Source organism: Mandrillus leucophaeus, unplaced genomic scaffold (genome assembly GCF_000951045.1).
Source record: "Mandrillus leucophaeus isolate KB7577 unplaced genomic scaffold, Mleu.le_1.0 Scaffold38, whole genome shotgun sequence".
Classification (NCBI taxonomy): Eukaryota; Metazoa; Chordata; class Mammalia; order Primates; family Cercopithecidae; genus Mandrillus; species Mandrillus leucophaeus.
Genome location: NW_012104031.1, coordinates 4202412 through 4220331, shown reverse-complemented (window position 1 = coordinate 4220331; position 17920 = coordinate 4202412). Strand labels below are relative to the sequence as shown.

Sequence of the window (17920 nt, the reverse complement as noted above, 5' to 3'; positions counted from 1 at the left end):
AAAATAAAAATCGCCCACAATTCTACCACCCAGCCACAATGCTTGTTAACATTTCTGTGTATTTCTCTATGAGTACACATACTCTTAGAAACACACATGCTTGCTTTACGTATCATGCCAGCGTCTGACTTATTGTCTCTTTAAAATTGTGCTAATACATCACTATTATAAGACTTTTAGCTTTAAATATTTAAAAATTGAGATATAATTTGCACAGCATAAAGTTCTCTCTTTTAAAGTATGCATTTCAGTGATTTTTAGCATATTTACCAAGTTGTGCAATTATCACCCATAAGTCTAGAATATTTTTTGTCACCCCAAAAAGAAAATCCTTACTTATTAGCAGTCACTCCCCATCACATCTTCCCCCAGACCCTGACAACCAGTAATCTGCTTTCTGTCTCTTTGGATTTGCCTGTTCTGGACATTTTATATAAATGGAATAATACAATATGTAGCTTTTAATGTCTGGCTTTTTTACTTAGCATAATGTTTTCAAGGTTCATCCATGTATATATTTATGTGTGTAACAGCATTTTTTTTTTTTTGAGACAGAATCTCACTCAGCCACCCAGACTGGAGTGCAGGGGTGTGATCTTGGCTCACTGCAACCACTGTCTCCCGGGTTCAAGCGATTCTCCCGTCTCAGCCTCCTGAGTAGCTGGGATTACAAGTGCATGTCACCATGTCTGGCTAATTTTTGTATTTTAGTAGAGATGGGGTTTCACCATGTTGGCCAGGCTGGTCTTGAACTCCTGACCTCAGGTGATCTGCCCTCCTCAGCCTCCCAAAGTGCTAGGATTACAGGCATGAGCCACTGCGCCTGACCACTTTATTCCTTTTTATAGCTGAATTATATTCCTTGGTATAGATATATCACATTTTATTTTACCTTTTTATCAGTTGATGGATACTTGGGCTGTTTCTACCTTTTGGTTACTATGAATAATGCTGCTAAAAACATTTGTGTACAAATCTTTACGTACAAATATGTTGTCAGTTATCCTGGGTATATAACTAGAAATGGAATTGCTGGGTCATACAGTAACTCTATGTAAAACTTTTTGAAATGCTGTCAAACTCTTTTCCAAAGTGACTGCACCATTTTATATTTCTACCAGTATTGTATGGGCATTTCAATTTCTCCACATTGTTGCCAACACTTGTTATTGTCTTTTTTATTATAGCCATCCTAGTGGGTGTGAAGTGGTATTTTGTTGTGGTTCTGATTTGCATTTCCCTGATGACTAATGATGTTAAGGATCATTTTATGTACTTATTGGCCATTTGTATATCTTCTTTGGAGAAAAGTCTATTTAGATCCTTTGCCTCTTTCCTAACTGGGTAGTCTTTTGATTGTTGAGTTGTCATGGTTCTTTATATATTAAAGATATAAGGCCCTTATCAGATATATGGTTTGAAAATGTTTTTCTCCCATTCTGTCTTTTGTCTTTTTCACTTTCTTTATAATATCTTCTGAAGCACAAAAGTTTTTAATTTCAATGAAGTCCAAGTAGTCTATGTTTTGGTTTGTTTGTTGTACTTTTGGTGTCATATCTAAGAAATCATTGCCTAATCCAAGGCCAGAAAGATATATGCCTATGTTGTTTTCTAAGAATTTAGTAATTTTAGGTTTTTAAACCATTTTAATTTTTGTATATGGTTCACACATACACAATGTAGGTAGAGGTCCAGCTACATTCTTTTGCATGTAGATATCCACTTGTTCCAGCACAACATTTTTGTCATCCCAAATGCTATTCTTTAAAAAGCCTATTTTCTCCTATTGAATTGTCTTAGCACTCTTCTTGATCATCAATTGCCTGTAAATGTAAGAATTTATTTCTGGACTCTGAATTCTATTCAATTGATCTATATATCTATCCTTACTATATAGTGCTATATGGTCTGCATTACTGTAGCTTTGTAGTAAGTTTTGAAATTGGGAAGGGTGAGTCCTCCTACTTTGTTATTTTCAAGGTTTTTTTGACTATTCTTGCTCCCTTGCATTTCTATATAAATTTTAGAATCAGCTTGTCAATTTCTGAAAAAAGGCCACTAGGACTGTGATAGTAGTTGCATTGAATCTGTAGATCAATTTGTTGAGTATTGCCATCTTAACAATATTATCTTCCAATCCATGAATGTGGGATATTTTCCCATTTATTTAGGTGTTCTTTAATTTCTTTCAACAATGTTTTGTTGTTTTGAGAGTACAGGTTTTGCACTGTTTTTGTTAAATTTATTCCTTAAAATTTATTCTAAAATATTGATGCTATTTTAAATGGAATTGTTTTCTTAATTTCTTTTTTTGGAATACTCATGGCAAGTGTACAGAAATCCAATTGATTTATGTATGTTGATCTTGTATCTTGCAGCTTTGCTGTACTCATTTATTAGATATGATAATTTCTTTGTGGATTTTTATTAAGTTTCTAATATTTAATAGGGGCAGTCCCTGTTCATTTTTCTGTTATATTTTGCTCACCTATTTATTATATGACATGAACTTTAGTTTTATTTTATGAGAGTGCCGTCACTTCCTGCCAAAAATGTCCCACTGGGATCTTAATTGGAATTACATTGTCTATAAGTTGATTTGTAGAGGCTTTACATAATTAAAAAATATAGTCTTCTCCTACAGGATTTATTATTTCTCTTAATTCAAAACATCTTTTATGTATCTTGGTAATCTTTTTATAGTTTTTGTTTTTTTTTCATTAACGACTCATTTCTTGTTAGAATTATTCCATATTTATTGGGTTGTGTTTGTTTATGAGCTTTCCTTGGTGGCTATCGCTAATGTAAAGGGGGTATTTTCATCATTGTCTCTTCTGTTTATTGTTGGAATTTAGGAAAGTATTGAGGCGTACACATTCATCTTGTATTTGATCACTTTATTAAATTAAATTCTCTTATTAATCTTAAGGCTTTATCATTGATTCTCTTGGAATTTTTAGATATCTAATATTATTTGTAAGTAATAATTATACCGCTTATTTCTGTTTCCTGTCTTTTGTGTTAGAGCTTTCAGAACAATGACTATTAGCAATTATGACAAGGAACATATTTATCTTGTTCTGGATTTTAAGAGGAGGATCTCTAGTATTTCCTCATTAAGTATGATACTGGATATCCTTTGAGATAATAGAGTTTACCATGTTGAGAAAGTATTTCTCTATCTCAATATTTTACATTTTTTTAAAATTAGAAGTTTTAAATGTGGCTGAGTGGTTTTTTTGTAGTATATATTACAGTTATGTATACTAAACCCATTATACTATAATAGAATTTATTATTTTAACATCACAGTATTCTTTGGATAATCCCATCTTGATGGTGGTAGATTATTCTTACTATGGTTTATTGCCAGTATTGTAATTACAATATGTGCATCCTAATAAAATATTCATAAATGAGAATGGGCTATAGCTTGTTTTCTGTACTCTCTTTGATCGCTTTTGTTATTGGGTTAAACTGAGTTCCAAGAATGAATTGAGTATCATTCCAGCCTTTTCTATCCCTGGAACAATTTATAGAGCATGAAAATTATTTTTTACTTGAAAGTTTGGAAAAATTTACGGACAAATTTCCTGGACCCCAAACCTGTGTTTGAAGAGCAAATTCTTTGATAACATTTCTAATTTCTTCTTTAGTGTTTGATCTCTTTGGTTTTCTACTTCTTAGTCAGTTGTGGGCATTATCTTTTCCTGAAAACTATCCATTTCATCAAAATCTTTTCCATCTGTGCTAATATATTAAATTATTTTAAGAAAATGAGTTATATTCTGGAAAAATATAAATGATGTTTTGTCTCACGTCTATCATGTTTTATACTTTTTAAAGGCTTAATTGATGTTTCCATTGTTCTCCTTCTCCCTGCCTTCTCCTCCTCCTTCCTCCCATCTCTCTCTCCCCCATTTCCCTCTCTCTCTCTTTTAGGTACTCTATCCCTCAAATTTTAGCCACCCTGGCTTCCCTGAACTCTGCACGCTATCTCCTCAACTTAGAGTGAACACAAGTTCTGCTTGAGTTCCTTCTCTTTGTCCTGCAGCCTGGACACCCTCTCCAGGCAGAAACTCGGCCAATCACAAGGCTCACAGCATATGCCTCCCAGCTCTCAGCAATCACAGTCCTATGCTGCCTGTTGTCCAATGCCTCAAACCTATTGCTTTTCAGTTGTTTGAGGCAAAAACAACTGCTACTCCAATCCTGCCTGGAAGTAAAAGCCAAGAAGAATTCACCATTATTTTATTTTATTTTATTATTATTATGGTTTTTTTGAGGCAGAGTCTCACTCTGTCGCCCAGGCTGGAGTGTAGTGTCATGATCTCAGCTCACTGCAACCTCTGCCTCTTGGGTTCAAGTGATTCTCCTGCCTCAGCCTCCCGAGTAGCTGGAATTACAGGCATGCGCCACCACGCCCAGCTAATTTTTGTATTTTTAGTAGAGACGGGATTTTGTCAGGTTGGCCAGACTGATTTCGAACTCCTGACCTCAGGCGATCCACCCGTCTCAGTCTCCTAAAGTGTTAGGATTACAGGCGTGACTCACCGCTCCTGGACTATTTTATTTTTTCAGACAGAATATCGCTCTATCACCCAGGCTGTAGTGCAGTGGCACAATCTTACCTCTGCCTCCCGGGCTCAAGCGATTCTCCTGCCTCAGCCTCGCGAGTAGCTAGGACTACAGGCACGTGCCACCATGCCCAGCTAATTTTTGTATTTTTTGTAGAGAAAGGGTTTCACCATGTTGGACAGGCTGGTCGTGAACTCCTGACATCCGCCTGCCTTGGCTTCCCAGAATGTTGGGAATGAGCCACTGTGCTCTGCCAAATTCCCCATTCTTGAGTTCTTCATTTAAAAATTCTCTCTCTTGATTGCCTGTAGTATATTTTCAAGTAATTTTTTTCCCAAGAACAACAGATGGCAACTATATTTCTGATCTTTTATATAGTTGAGAATATATTTTTTTGTGGCCAACTAATATATTTTTTTGTGGCCAATATAAAATTATTGGATGACAATCTATTTTTCTCAGAATCCTGTACATAATGCTCCATTTCCCCCTGATATGCAGTGTGACAGGAAATTCTGAGGTCAGCCTTATCATTTTGTTCTTTCAAGGAGAGCATATTTTTTCTTTATGAATGCTTACAAAATTTTTTTTTCTTTATCCTTACAACTGAAATGTTTGCCAGAATGTGTTGAGGTATTCTTTCCACTTAGTTTGCTTGGGATACAATAAACATCTTAAATCTATACTATTCTTGCAGCTCAAATGTTTTCTTTCAATTACAGCTATCATGTGCTTCTGCTGCAGTCACTCTGGGTTTAATCATCTGGAATACCTATGATTCTCAAGTTCAAATTCAGTTCTCTTTTCTATCTATCTCATATTTATTTCCATAATTTTCACCCCTTTGTCCTTTTATTCTGACTTCAAGGAGAGTGTCTTATGTTTGTTCTCCCCATTGCTAATTCAGTTTTTTGCTGGGCTAGGTCTACTCACTATCACCTAGAATGCAAATTTGAATTTTGCTTTTTCAACTTAGTTCCCCTGCCGTCTTCCCATATCTCACTTAGTTACTTAGTTCCATTTGCACTTCAATTTGTCTTTGAAATTTGCCTTTTATTTTATTTTATTTTATTTTTTGCTGTTGTTCTTCTGTCTTAGCTTTTTTTTTTTCTTTTTATGGATTTTTGTTCCTGTTTCAGAGAGGTCATGATTTCTTGTACCTTACTGAGGGTGCCAAATAACTTCTATTACACTCTCAATAAATTATTTTCAGAGTTATACGATAGTCTTTTTTTTTTTTTTTGAGACAGGGTCTCACTCTGTTGCCCAGGTTGGAGTGCAGTCGTATAATCTTGGTTCACCACAACCTCTGCCTCCCGGGTTCAAGCAATTCTCCTGCCTCAGCCTCCTGAGTAGCTGGGACTACAGGCACATACCACAATGCCCAGCTAATTTTTGTATTTTTGGTAGAGATGGGGGTTTCACCATGTTGGCCACGCTGGACTTGAACTCCTGACCTCAGGTGATCCGCCTGCCTCAGCCTCCCAGCGTGCTGGGATTACAGACATGAGCCACTGCGCCTGGCCAGCATACATCTTTTTGTTTGTTTGTTTTTTCTCTCTATATCTTCATAGGTGTTTTAGTGAGAAGGTAGCTAAGTTTTCTTTCATTTTAACTGGAAACAACTTGAGTGTGTTTGACTTGTTCCTTCATTTCCTCCCTAGGCTAGAGAGGGATTATGGCTTCAGCACAGGGGTGTGGGTGTGGTGGGTACTTGTGGACCAATCAGTAAGGACTTGGAAGATACTGCGTATAGGAGGGAAGAGCACCATGTGAGGTTAGGTCAGGAGGCTCCAGAAAGAGGAGTTTTAAGCAGAGCTTTGAAGAGAGGATGGAGAAACATCTTTCAAAGAGGGGCACCAACCTATACAAAGATCCAAAGATGAATAAACCATGCGCTGTGGGAAAAGAGGTAAGGCGAGAGGCACATTTGCATATGGAATAGAGAACTGGGGGAGATCTTCTGAGAAATTATGCTGGTGAGACAGTCATTTCAGGGAAGGGATCTCGAAGCCCAAGCCAAAGAGTTTGGGGTTGACTAGAAGCCATAGATAATTCTGAGCAAGAGAAAAACAAGATTACAACAGTGGGGATGATTGTGTAGTCTGTGTGAGTGGATGGACAGACGGATGAACGGAGAAACTGATGGATGGAGGGATGTGGGGCCAGGAAATAGGGAGGCTGGGGAGGGGAGAGTTGAAACTACACAGGTATAACCTCTCCTGTTCTCATACTGGTCACACAGAGCCTGGGAGCTCTTGGGAATGAGGGAGAAAATAGATTGTGGGAAGGACTGGAACCCTGTGGGAAGCCAGAGTTGATACGGAATTTTCCCATTTCTTCTCTCCCTTCTCCTATGGTACTTTTAGAAGTGTTGATACGTGCTTGGTTTTCCCTGGTGACTATTACTACAAAGTCTGCTAGGACAGCTTTTAAGTATCTTTAAAACTCTGGGATGTCACTTCTATTCCCTAAGCCTCTGACATCACTGCCCCCTTTCTGGAGAGGCAAGTCGGGAAGATTTCCATCAGCCTCTTCCTCCACCAACCACAGCCACCCTTTTGCCAGGGCAGGCAGCCAGGCCTCAAGCAACCACAGGACCCAGCTCCCAAGCACATATCAGACAGCCCACGAAGGTCCCCAGAAACCAGCCTGATGTCTGAAATTCAATGGCTGGAGGCTGGGGGATGGATGAGATGGCTTTTTGTAGTTCCCACCCCAGGATTCCGGGATTGTCACCCACAAAGCTGGCCTTCTGCCCAGATCTGTAGGTCTGTGTCTTTGGGGGAAGCTCATAGAGGCTACACACAGAGGCGCTTACTTCCCTGCCTGCCTCTTGGAGGGTGGGTAATTATTTTTATATATTGCTGCTGAATAAAATACAAGGAATAGCTTGGAGGAATGCTCAGGTATCATCCTTTGATGTATAGAAAGGAAGCACTTTCTCTGCCCCCCCGGGGTTCTTGCACACCCATCAATTCTCCTGACAGATGGAGGGAAAGGGGAGTTGAGGCATTAGCATAGCCTGGAGAACCAGTTGGAATTGCCTTCATTTTAATATCCCACCTTTGATCTATTGAGAGGCTGACAGTGAGGGGAAGGATCTTATTAGATGGCATAAATCAGAGCTGATGAAATCACTTTCCTCCAACAAACTTTTTCCCTGGGTGGGGAGAGGAAGAGAAAAGTGCTGCTCTAGCTCCCACCTGCCCTTCTCCCCTCAACTGTAAGTGGGCATGGAAAGGTTAATTCGAGGCTCCATCCACCATCACCCCCACCCCACCCCTGCAGGAAAGTGGAGTTCTCACTCCAGCTTCTGGTGGCTCAGTTGGCCTCCTCTGCTCCCTATGCTGTCTGTCACCATGGGACTATCCCACCAGAAGTGCCCAGGCTCCGACTCCCGAGAGTTGTCACTTTTGGACTCTTCATGGCTTGTGTGCTCTGTGAGGGCCTGGTGATGGGTTCCAGATGGGGAGAGGCACTGCTGGGATGCAAGGGATGAGCCCCAAGTGTTGGATGCTGCCAAGGAATGGTTCTCAGAGATGAGGGTCTTCAAAGTTCCTCAACCAGTGCCCCGAGAAGTGTCTCTGGGGGTCCCCCTTGGCACTGTGTGTGGGGGTGGGCAGGAATCGATGAACACCTTCTTCTCCCAAGAGGACAAGGGTAGGAGAGAGGTGAACACTGAACTCGAAGAACACTGGACTCAAAACCAATGCCTTCTCTGGCTTTGCCATCTCTTTACTCTGTGACCTTGGACAAATCACTTGGTCCTTCAGAGTCCCCTTTCCTCCCTGGTTAAGTGGGGTCCCTGTCAGCTCTCACTTCCACTGCTGCGGTCTCCCCAGCAAGCAATCCTCTGAACAATGCTGAAAGTGCCCATAACTAGATCGATAAAAAACACGGACTGAATATCCATGGTGGGCAAGTTCCAGGGAAAGAGAGGACACAGCCCATGTCTTCAGGGGTCTTCCCATGTAATGGGGGAGACAAGTGACCAAAGTGGGCACTTGGGTAAAGTTGTTCAAAGCTCCGAAGTTGGCCTTTTACTGTCTCCCACCTCTGTTGACCATCTTTCCCAGCTCCTCATCTCTCTGGCCCAAAGCTCCCTGTGTTCCAAGTCTGTGTCTCATTTCTAGAAGCTTCTCTCAAAAAGCTGTTATCCACTAAAAGTCTACCTAATAATACTTTCCAGATTTAAAAAAAAAAAAATAACGGGCAGCTTCTACACTCTAAAAAAAGAATATTATCCAAATGGTAGAATTTGGTCATTTTGAGATGCCTGGGGAGTCGGGGAGTGGGGGTTGGCTACTCTGTGCCTCTGCACAACACCACATGCTTGTAAGTTGGCCTGCTTGGGGACACGGGGACATAGCACAGAAGAATTTGTCCAAAGAAGGTACAGACTCTCAGAAGGACAGAGCCACAGGGACTCTTGAAGCGAACCCCCTCCTTAAGCAGGTGAAGACACTGATCCTGGAGAGAGGAAAGGGACTCGTCTGAAATCATAGCGCCCTCTGTATCAGCAGGAACAAGACCTTTGCCAGCCTTCACACCCCCGTTCCCACCCCACCAGAGTGGTCTTTCTCAACCCAGACTTCCCAATGCCTACAATTTAAAGTTCAGATCCATAAAGCCCCCAAGGACCCACACGTTCTCTTCCCTTCTACCTTTCCCATCTGCCCTGAGCCGTCACTCCCTGCGTCACCCAGGACCCTCTGCTCTCAGCACAGATGAGTTGTTCTCCTCTCCCATGTTGTTCTTTGGTCAGTACCTCTGCACACACCCTTCTTTGCCAGAAATGCTCATTACCCTCATCCACTTGGTGAAAATTCAGTTATTCCTCAAGACTCAACGCAAATGTCCCATCTTTACCCTTTCTAGGAAGTTTGTCCTTCCTCCCTGGCTGAAGGTTCCACACCCTTCAATTCGTTTCCTCAACTCTTGGTGTACACCATTTTCAGACACAGACTCTCTTTTCCTCTCTCTCTGTCTAACACACACACACACACACACACACACAATCACAATTGGTTATTTGTTAATCTTCATTGCTAGACTATGAGTTCCTTGAGGGCAGGAACCAAATTCATTCATCTCTGTATCCTTCCTGTCTTGTGTGGAGCCTGGCTAATTGCTTAGAACTGTACCATCCAGTATGGTAGCCACTTGTGGCATGTGTCAATTAAAACAAAATAAGATTTAAAATGTGGTTCCTCAGTCATGCTGGCCACACTTCAAGAGCTCAATAGCCACAGGGCGGATACTGAATATGTCTCTCACTGCAGAAAGCTCTATTGAACAGTGTTGTCTTAGAGAACACCAGAGGCATACAACACCCAAGATGGAGGGATGATGGATCTGGGGAGTCCTTAGCTTCCCAGACTATATGTAGGTCAATCCCTGGCACCTGCTTGAAGGGGAGCTTCCTGTAACTGGCTCTGGAGTCCAGTCATATGGGTTCTGGGCTTGGTGACTACTTCTAGTGCAGACACACTGCTTAGTCCCTTTGGCTACAGCCCCAGTTTTCAGCCCCCTAAAGGCCTTGGCTAGGACTGAACTACTTAACGGAGAAGGCTTCTTTTCATTACATGGGACAGGTCTTTCAGGACAAGCTCTGATGTTCAAGTCTTGATAAGGAGAAGTCATATCAATAAGCCTGAATTGAGTGGTAGCTCTGGAGTCAGACCAATGGCTTCATTCCTCTGAGCCTCCTTTTCTGCATGCAAGATGGGAAGCATAAAGTTCCTACTCCACAGGGCTAGGGTGAAGATTAAATATGATAATATATGTAAATGCTGAGCACACCTGGCAATTAGCTCCTCAATATAAAAGTTAAGGTTTTTATATTGTTTTATCAAACAGCAAAGTAAATAGTGTAAGAGGTTCTCTGGAAAGGGACTATGTGTTATTCAAGTTTGAACACTAGAACTGAGCACAAGGCTGGCATAATAGTAGGCACTCAATGAATGTTTATTGGATTTAATCCAATCCTATTGAATTGAAGACAAAAGGAATGATACCATCTGTAATGAGAGGCGTTTCAGGCAGTCTGATGGGTAGTGAGGGAGGGATAGGGGGGCAGTAGAGCTTTATGGAAGCCCTCATGAGACCATAAAGGGCCTTCACAGAACGCAGGCTGTGTTCTCCAGGAGAGGGACTGGGAGGGGTGTCAGTCCGCAGGAAGGCAGAGGCTCATGAGCACCCATGCCTGAGTTGGTGGAGTCTGTGGGTGCAGATTCTGCGTGTTCCCCAGTTGAGCAAGCCTTCCTGCCAAGCAGGGCCAGGACATGCCATGGGCAGGGGGCCCCACCACCCCATCGGGGCCCTGTAGCCCTCCATGCAGAGGCTGGCACCTGGCACTGCCGGCTGGTGATGGTGTGGGAGGCTGGGCCCTGCCGCCTATGGAAGGCCCGAGGGCATCTCCTCACTGCTCGGCAGGTGCCAGCCTGCTCCCTGCTGGAATCCTTGCCTTCCCTGGCAGGCTCTCGGTCAGGGCTGTTGGTCCCTCCAGGCAATCAACGGCTCCCACATGGAATATGTTCCCCACAGAATAACCATTTCCATAGTGGCTGCTTTTTTTTTTTTTTTTTTAAACTTTCAGTATCCTCCCCCTTCCAACCTCCATTCTCTACTCCAACCAGTGACTGAGATGTCCCCCTCCCCACCCACATCTTTTCTCTATTCTCTCCCTTCCCACATTCAACTGAAAGTCAGCTATGCAGCCAAGTAGAGGTCAGGGGTTCAGAGATGAAAACCAGCCCTGGGGTTGGCCAGGGGCAAACAATCAGTAATCCTGTGTCAAATGAACTGTCTTTGCCCTCAAGGTATCTCACCTCCCAGCCTCTTTCTTCCTCTCACTGGCACGGTTAGGAAATGAGAACAGGAGAAGGCCTAGCCCACGCTTTTGAGGATTTTTTAGTTTGGGAGCAGAGCCGACCTCATGGGCCTGCGACCTGTGTGGTTGCCAGGGCCCTGACAGCAGAAGGGACCTGCAACTGGTTTAGTGCTCTATTGCCATCTTGAAGTTTTTTGTTTGTTTGTTTTGGAAATAGGGTCTCGCTTTGTTGTCCAGGCTGGGGTGAAGTGGCGTGAACACAGCTCACTGCAGCCTCGACTTCTGGGATCAAACGATCCTCCTGCCTCAGCCTCCTGAGTAGCTGGGACTACAGGAGCATGCCACCATGCCTGGCTAACTTTTAAATTTTTTCTAAAGAGGGTGTCTTGTTATTTTGTCCAGGCTGGTCTCAAACACCTGAGCTCAAGCAATCCTCCCGCCTGGGCCTCCCAAAGTGCTGGGATTACAGACGTGAGCCACTGTGCCCGGCTGAGATTTTTAGTAATTTTAGAACACAGGCTTTTCATTCTCATTATGTAGCCAGTCCCATTCAGGAGGGTCTTAGTGATGGGCAGCTTCAAGGAGAGAGGGAGGCAGCCAGGCTGGCTTGGGAGTTTGAGCAGAGAAGTCCACTAAATTCAGCAACCTGAGTTTGTAAGTCACTGTAAGAAAGCTGGCTAGAGGCTCCCCTTCTCTGAGTGTGCAGTATCTGAAACAGAACCTTGGCCCTCCTTTCCCACTCTGCAAAACCCTGATGGGCTGGCTGGTCCTAGGACTGGCTGGAGATACTTTCTTAGGATGAGACCATGTCAGGGAAGAGACTCTGGAGGCACCATCTTCCTCTTCTTGAATGAGAAGTGGAATTCCTTCCTGGATGTGCCCCAGCCCGGTGGAGCCTACTTCATTCAGGCCCACCTTACCTCATGAATTCTGGGTTTCAGTCTCTCTCTGCTCCTAAAGCCCTCTGTCCTACGACTGCTGTGTCTTCTCATGTAATGTGTCTCAGAGCTAGGGAGGGGACCCAAGTCGTGGCTGACCTGAATGGAACAGAAGAGGAGGACACTTGCCGTCTTCCTCCTGCTTTCCTCTTCGTCTGCCTTAGGGCACACTGACCTTTGAATTTAAAGTCAGCCCGCGCTCAGGGAGCAGGTACTGTGGCAAGGCCCTGAGCGTGGAGCTTGACATGCGTGCTTGTTTTTAAATGAATACTTGATGACGTCCCTGGCCTACTCAGACCCCTGAATCTGTCCCCTTTATCTTGTATTTGACTAAAATCTGGTAGGATATAAGATGGATTAGAGAAATAAATCGCAGAGAGGGTCCATTAGATTGATTTAGTCCTCTGTGGCCTGTAAGGGCCCCTGTTTTCCAAAGGAGATATGCGATATGCTTCTTGCATATCCATATCTTGCACAGAGAGGTGTGAGTCTCGATGTCATTCCTTCGCTTTGGGGGAACCAGACTGGTAGAGTGAAGCTCTGAGTTGTTTTTTTGTTTTGTTTTGTTTTGTTTTTTGAGACAGAGTTTTGCTCTTGTTGCCCAGGCTGGAGTGCAATGGCACAATCTCAGCTCACCACAACCTCTGCCTCCAGGGTTCGAGTGATTCTCCTATCTCAGCCTCCCAGGTAGCTGGGATTATAGGCGTGCACCACCATGACCGTCTAATTTTGTTATTTTAGTAGAGATAGGGTTTCCCTAGGTTGGTCAGGATGGTCTCGAACTCCTGACCTCAGGTGATCCGCCCACCTCAGCCTCCCAAAGTGCTGGGATTACAGGCGTGAGCCACCGCACCCAGCAAAGCTCTGAGTTTGAGTCCCAGCCCTACCTCTGCCTTTGGGCATTTCTCTTTATCTCTCTGGACTTCAGGCTCCTCATATGAGACGAGTGAGGTGGGAAGGCTCCTTCAGGCTCTGATATAGTATGATTCTTAGTGTACACTATTGTCCTGGGTTGCTGTCAGGGGGTCACTTCTTGCTGTCTAACCTAAAGCTCTTCTGCTACGCTTGCTCCCTGTTAGGTCCTCATCTCATTTCAGTCAATTCGGACCAGGACCCTATGTCCCCAGCGAAGGGTCCCCTTCCCTCCTTCCCTCCTTCCCTCCCTGCTTCAGCCTCAGCCCTTAGCTGGGGGAGTATGAGAAGCAGTTTGGCCCTTGACAGGTTAAGCTGTTTCCCCAGAGTCTAAGCAAGCCCAAACTGGCCTGTGAGGTCCCTGCTAATCTGCCCCATTACTGCAGGTAAGAATTATAATCAGAAATCACTTGAAGGGCCCAGTCCACGTGGGAGAACGAGAGGCGCTGTTGGGGGTTGTTGATTCTGTTCCAGAGCTTAATTGGTATAATTGCTCTCTTCTGCCTGCCAAGCCAGAGTCCATCAGGATTGGCTCTCCCACCTTCTACGGGGAGCTGCTTAAAAAGGTCTTTTAGTCTCAAGTGGAGGATTCTACTGGCCGCTCAGAGACTCCTTCAGCAATCCAATACCCCTCTCCTGGCTGCCAGATGGCAGGGGACCCTAGGACCCACCTACCCTAGAGGACTAGAGATCCCAGGGGAGCCTGAACCCTGACTTGAAAGGGTGGGGGATTTCTCAAGAGAGCACCTTATCCTACCGGGAGCTGGTTGGAGAGATAGTAGGAGGGATTGCTCTATAGCCAGGTGTCGACCCTTAGGTGTCTCAAGAGTCAGAGGTTGCTGGGGGGAGGGAGGGGGTGTCCAACAAGAAAAGAAAGGGGAGGCTGGGTGCGGTGGCTCACACCTGTAATCCCAGCACTTTGGGAGGCTGAGACGGGTGGATAACCTGAGATCGGAGTTCAAGACCAGCCCGGCCAACATGGTGAAACCCTGTCTCTACAAAAATACAAAAAAGTAGCTGGGCATGGTGGTGTGCGCCTGCAATCCCAGCTACTCGAGAGGCTAAGGCAGGAGAATCGCTTGATCCTGGGAGGCAGAGGTTGCAGCGAGCTGAGATTGCACCATGGCGCTCCAGCCTGGGCAATAAGAGTGAAACTCTGTCTCAAAAAAAAAAAAAAAAAAAAAGAGATCGAGGGAGGGGAGAGAGGAGAAAGTTTAATAGAGGCCAATACTGCGCCTGTCTCCTGCTGCCTCCTCCACTCCCCTCTGTGCTTCATGGAGTCTCCCTCTAAGAGGGTGTTTGTCCTCACAGTCTCTTGGGTGGGCAGGTCATCAAACAATACAGCTGAGGAAAGCAACACAAAAGGTTGAAGGAGGGGATTTGTGGCTACATCTGTGTGATGGCGAAGCCCACACCTTCCACCTCACAGGAGCCCCCTGGGTCAGAGCTGCCAGATAAAATACAAATGTTGCATGGGACTTACTCAAACTTATACTTGCTTATCTGAAATTCAGATTTAACTGGGCATTGTCCCAAATATTACACGGGACATATTTATGCTAAGAATTGTTATTTATCTGAAATTCAAATTTAAATGGGCAGCGTGTTATTTTATTTGCTATATCTGGCAGTGCTACCCTGGGTCCATGCCTCACCCCCAAGCCCACCTGGCCTGAGTGTAAATGCCCCGACTCTCTGCTCACCCCAAACACAAACATAGGCCTGGCCAATTTCTTCCATGTGCTCATTCCACCTTCTTCATTTGCCAGTTTGCTTCCCTTTCTCCTTTGGTGTGTCCCAGTTCCCAAGTACCAGGAGCAGGGCTGCAAACACCTCCCCTCTCCAGCCCTCGGCTACTCTACCGTGCCCCTTCAGGATACCATGAGCCAGGACAGAAGATGGATTCTCCCTGACAGAGCAGAAAGCAGCCTGAAGGCTCAGCCCACCCAGCCATTCCCTAATAGACGGAGAAAGTGAGGTCCTGTTTTTTTTTTTTTTTTTTTTTTACGGAGTCTCGCTCTGTCGCCCAGGCTGGAGTGCAGTGGTGAGGCCCTGTTTTAAGCCACTGCCATGCTTGGCCCAGCCTGGCAAAAGGGCCCTTCCCAAGTTCTCCTGCCTATGGGTTACACAAAATGCAGGAGAGGGACTCACCAGGACTGTAGGTTACATGTATGAGTGTGCACATGCATGTGGCTGGCAAATGTGTGTACTCACACATAGGCACATGCATAGCAAAGGCCACTTCCAAGTGCCCCCTAAGATCACAGAAGAAGTTTTCCCCTTGCCCTGCCCTGACCCACTTCCTGCCTGCCTCCTAGCACCTCCTTACGGTACGTGGCCATCTTCTTGGCTCAGCCACAGTCTCTGCCCTGATATCCCGGCTGTCCTAGGTGAACAGGTTCTTACCTCCCCTCATGCACCTCAGTGCCAACAATACATAATGGTGAGGCACATGAATTTTGACATTAGACAACTTGGGTTCAGATTTAAGCCCTGCAGCTTACTAGCTGTGGGGCCTTGGGGGGCTTAATCTTTCTGTAAAATGGGGCTAATCAGAACTACCTCAATTTCATTTTTGAGAAGATATAGGACACAGTACCTGGTATTGTATACCTGGTATATGACAAGGACTCAATAAATGGAGACAGTGATTAATATTGGTGTCATGGTTGTCACTGTAGGGATGTTCTCTGCCCTGAGCTTCAGAGAAGGAGGTACTGCCCCCCCTTAGGGAGTGAGGCTTCCTGGGTCTGTTAATTTACCCATTAGGGAGGCAGTAGCAGAGAGCAAGGCCCGGATCTGTGAGAAGTGTCAGGCCCTAGCCCCTCCCTGGCCCCACATCCAATGGGTTGCTGGGCCTTATCAATTTGACCTCTTTTTAATTTTTTTGAGATGGAGTTTTGCTCTTGTCACCCGGGCTGGAGTGCAATGGTGTGATCTCGGCTCACTGCAACCTCCGCCTCCCAGGTTCAAGCAATTCTCCTGCCTCAGCCTCTTGAGTAGCTGAGATTACAGGCATGTGCAACCATGCCCAGCTAATTTTGTATTTTTAGTAGAGACGGGGTTTCCCTACATTGGTCAGGCTGGTCTTGAACTCCCGACCTCAGGTGATCCGCTCACCTCAGCCTCCCAAAGTGCTGGGGTTACAAGCGTGAGCCACCGAGCCCGGCCATCAGTTTGACCTCTTAAGGATATCCGAAATCTGTGTTACCTTCCCTCATCCACACTGGACCTGCATTCTCTTCCCTTGAGGCCCTCATTCATGACACCCCTTTCCATCTCTCCTTGTTGAAATCCTATCCTCCCTTAAGAAGGCCATCTCAAATGTGGTCCTAAGCAGGACTCAAGGCTTAGGGATCTGTCTGTGGTCTCTGGAAAATCTGGGACTATGATGCTGCTCCCATGGAAAGGGCCATCCAGGGTCAGGAGGAGAGTCTGAGCGTCTGCTGGTTGGGCATCTGCAGATGAGAGCCCTCACCACAATGGAATGGGGTGTCAAAGCAGGACAGCCTGGATCCCCAACCATCCCTGGTAAGGGGGGCTGTCCAGGTCTCCTCTAGCTTACTGGTGTGCTTGGTCAGGCCATCAGTTTGAGGCTTGGAAGCGGAGAATTTAGAGGGCATTTATTCACTCATTTATTTATTGCCCATTTATTTAAAAACATTGAGTGCCATCTGCAAACTAGGCATTGTGCTGGGTGCTGGGCGTTCACACCTGAACGTAGTGCCTGCTATGGTCATTTATGCAGGAGGTTGAGATACAGCCCTCATCTCTGGAGTAATTGATGATCAAATCCAAGAACAAGGGCTCCCAGGACCAGCTGAGCACTAATCACAGCAGGAAATGGCTTTCTACATCCTCATTCAGTCTTCCTGTCTTCTCCAGCAATCCAAGGTCATTAGATGGGAGCATAAGATCTAGAAAACCTAGCTCAGTGCTTTAAAAACATTAATGTGCTGATGAATCAATGAATCACCTGGGAGTCAGGTTAAAATCCAGGTTCTGATTGAGTAAGTCGGGGGTGCGGCCTAAAATTCTGCATTTCTAACAAGCTTCCAGGTGATGCTGGGGCTGATGGTCCATGGGAGTCCACATTTGCACGAAGCTCCCCAAGGTGGTTCAGCCACAGACCATCAAGGCTGTGATGGCCACCACTGGAGAACCATGTCCAAGGTGACAGGTCTTGCCAGCAGAGGGCACTCACTGAAGGGCTTTTGGTCCCATCATGTCAGGTTTGATGTGGGTGGGAAGTCTTTCCTAACTACAGCTTTCGAAGAATGTCCTGGTGAATGCGCTTTCACACCCAAGACTGCAGTGTTGGCCCATCCACCCATGGTCCCCTTGCTGGTGAGCTAGGGAGTATTTCCCAATGGTGCTTGAGGTCTTCACAGACAGAGCACTGGTGAGATGCTTAGGGAAAAGACAGAAGCACTACTGGACCTTCTACAAGGGGGCTTGTGCTGTTGGGATGAAAGATCACCCCATCCCACCCTACTGATCACATCACTTCTCCTTTGGGTTCAGGATTATGGGGCTGTAGGGCCTTTGTGGATAAGGCTGGGGTTTCCATGGCTTCAATGCCATATGGCTATGTGGGAGGACCATGGCTCAGGGCCAAGCCTCGCTTCGACATAGGAAAGTCCAGCAATAGATCCAT

At 45.1% G+C, this 17920-nt stretch overlaps 1 protein-coding gene across 2 annotated transcripts in view; it reads left to right on the top strand.

The window, feature by feature from the left end:
- The window catches only part of LGR6 (leucine-rich repeat containing G protein-coupled receptor 6), a 122559-nt gene that overhangs the window by 59798 nt on the left and 44841 nt on the right, over window positions 1–17920 (top strand). The window lies entirely within an intron of this gene.